Here is a 2,538-nt window from a genome sequence, read left to right on the forward strand (position 1 = left end):
GCGTGCACGAAGTCGGACCCCGGTTTGCCCCGGGTGCGCACCTCGCGTGCACCTTGGTGCGCACACCTTGGCTGGGTTGCGCGCCCTGGTGGGCACCATGGTGCGCACCAAGGAGCGCTCCGAAGTGTGCTCCAAGGTGCGGCGTGCACGAAGTCGGAGCCCGGTTTGCCCCGGGTGCGCACCTCGCGTGCACCTTCGCCGCGGTGGGCACCATGGCGTGCACGAAGTCGGAGCCCGGTTTGCCCCGGGTGCGCACCTCGCGTGCACCTTCGCCGGGGTGGGCACCTTGGTGTGCAGACCTTGGCTGGGTTGCGCGCCCTGGTGGGCACCATGGTGCGCACCAAGGAGCGCTCCGAAGTGTGCTCCAAGGTGCGGCCTGCACGAAGTCGGAGCCCGGTTTGCCCCGGGTGTGCACCTCGGGTGGGCACCTTGGTGCGCATGCCTTGCCTGGGCTGCGCACCAGGGCGGGCTCAAGATGGCACCCGCGTTCCTTTTTTTTCACTATCTTTCAAAACGGAAATTTTAAAATCTCATTTTTTTTTGCCTTTTTCTGGAAATTAGTGAAGGCAGCGCATCAAAGGTGCGCACCTCGCTGCCCACCACGGTGCGCAACGCCGGTGGGCACCCGGGAGTGCTTCGAAGTGTGCTCCAAGGTGCTGCGTGCACGTTGTCGGAGCCCGGTTTGCCCCGGGTGCGCACCTCGCGTGCACCTTCGTCGGGGTGGGCACCTTGGCTGGGTTTGCCCCGGCTGCGCTCCGAAGCGGGGTTATTGGAGCGCCGCCTCTTTTTTTGTCGGAGCGTTTGGTGGGGTTTCTCGCATTGGCTCTTCCGAGGCCCGGTTGCCACCCTGGCGCGCACGAAGTCGGAAGTAGGGTTAATTGCCCGGGTGCGCACCTTTGCCAGGGTGGGCACCTTACCTGGGCTGCGCACCAGGGCGGGCTCAAGATGGCACGCGCGTTCCGTTTTTTTCACTATCTTTCAAAACGGAAATTTTAAAATCTCCTTTTTTTTTTGCCTTTTCTGGAAATTAGTGAAGGCAGCGCATCAAAGGTGCGCACCTCGCTGCCCACCTTGGTGTGCTCTGAGGTGCGCACCCGGGAGCGCTACGAAGTGTGCTCCAAGGTGCGGCGTGCACGTTGTCGGAGCCCGGTTTGCCCCGGGTGCGCACCTCGCCTGCACCTTGGCCGGGGTGGGCACCTTGGCTGGGTTTGCCCAGGGTGCGCTCCGAAGCGGGGTTACTGGAGCGCCCCCTCTTTTTTTGTCAGAGCGTTTGGTGGGGTTTCTCGCATTGGCTCTTCCCAGGCCCGGTTGTTGGGTGCGCTCCCACCCTGGCGCGCGCGAAGTTGGAAGTTGGGTTAATTGCCCGGGCGCGCACCTTCGCCAGGGTGGGCACCTTGGTGCGCACACCTTGGCTGGGCTGCGCACCAGGGCGGGCTCAAGATGGCACCAGCATTCCCTTTTTCTCACTATCTTTCAAAACGGAAATTTTAAAATCTCGTTTTTTTTTTGCCTTTTATGGAAATTAGTGAAGGCATCGCATCAAAGGTGCGCACCTCGCTGCCCACCTTGGTGTGCTCCGAGGTGTCCACCACGGTGCGCAACGCCGGTGCGAACCCGGGAGCGCCCCGATGTGTGCTCCAAGGTGCGGCGTGCACGAAGTCGGACCCCGGTTTGCCCCGGGTGCGCACCTCGCGTGCACCTTGGTGCGCACACCTTGGCTGGGTTGCGCGGCCTGGTGGGCACCATGGTGCGCACCAAGGAGCGCTCCGAAGTGTGCTCCAAGGTGCGGCGTGCACGAAGTCGGAGCCCGGTTTGCCCCGGGTACGCACCTCGCGTGCACCTTCGCCGGGGTGGGCACCTCGGCTGGGTTGCGCGCCCTGGTGCGCACCAAGGAGCGCTCCGAAGTGTGCTCCAAGGTGCGGCGTGCACGAAGTCGGAGCCCGGTTTGCCCCGGGTGCGCACCTTCGCCGCGGTGCGCACCATGGCGTGCACGAAGTCGGAGCCCGGTTTGCCCCGGGTGCGCACCTCGCGTGCACCTTCGGCGGGGTTGCGCGCCCTGGTGCGCACCAAGGAGCGCTCCGAAGTGTGCTCCAAGGTGCGGCGTGCACGAAGTCGGAGCCCGGTTTGCCCCGGGTGCGCACCTCGCGTGCACCTTCGCCAGGGTGGGCACCTCGGTGCGCACACCTTCTCAATGTTTTCTTGCCTTTTCTGGAAATTGGTGAAGGCAGCGCATCAAAGGTGCGCACCTCGGTGTGCTCCGAGGTGCGAACCCGAGAGCGCTCCGAGGTGCCCACGAAGTCGAAAGTCGGGTTAATTGCATTGTTTTCCCCGGGTGCGCTCCGAGGTGCGCAACATCGGCGCGCACCAAGGAGGGCTCCGAAGTGTGCTCCAAGGTGCGCACGATGGCGTGCACCTCTGGTGCGCACGATTCGGAGCTCGGTTTGACCGGGGTGCGCACACCTTGGCTGGGTTGCGCACCTTTTGTGCGCTCCAAGGTGCGCACGAAGTCGGAGCTCGGTTTGCCCCGGGTGCGCACCT

This window comes from Cryptomeria japonica, unplaced genomic scaffold, assembly GCF_030272615.1.
Source record: "Cryptomeria japonica unplaced genomic scaffold, Sugi_1.0 HiC_scaffold_15, whole genome shotgun sequence".
Taxonomy (NCBI): domain Eukaryota; kingdom Viridiplantae; phylum Streptophyta; class Pinopsida; order Cupressales; family Cupressaceae; genus Cryptomeria; species Cryptomeria japonica.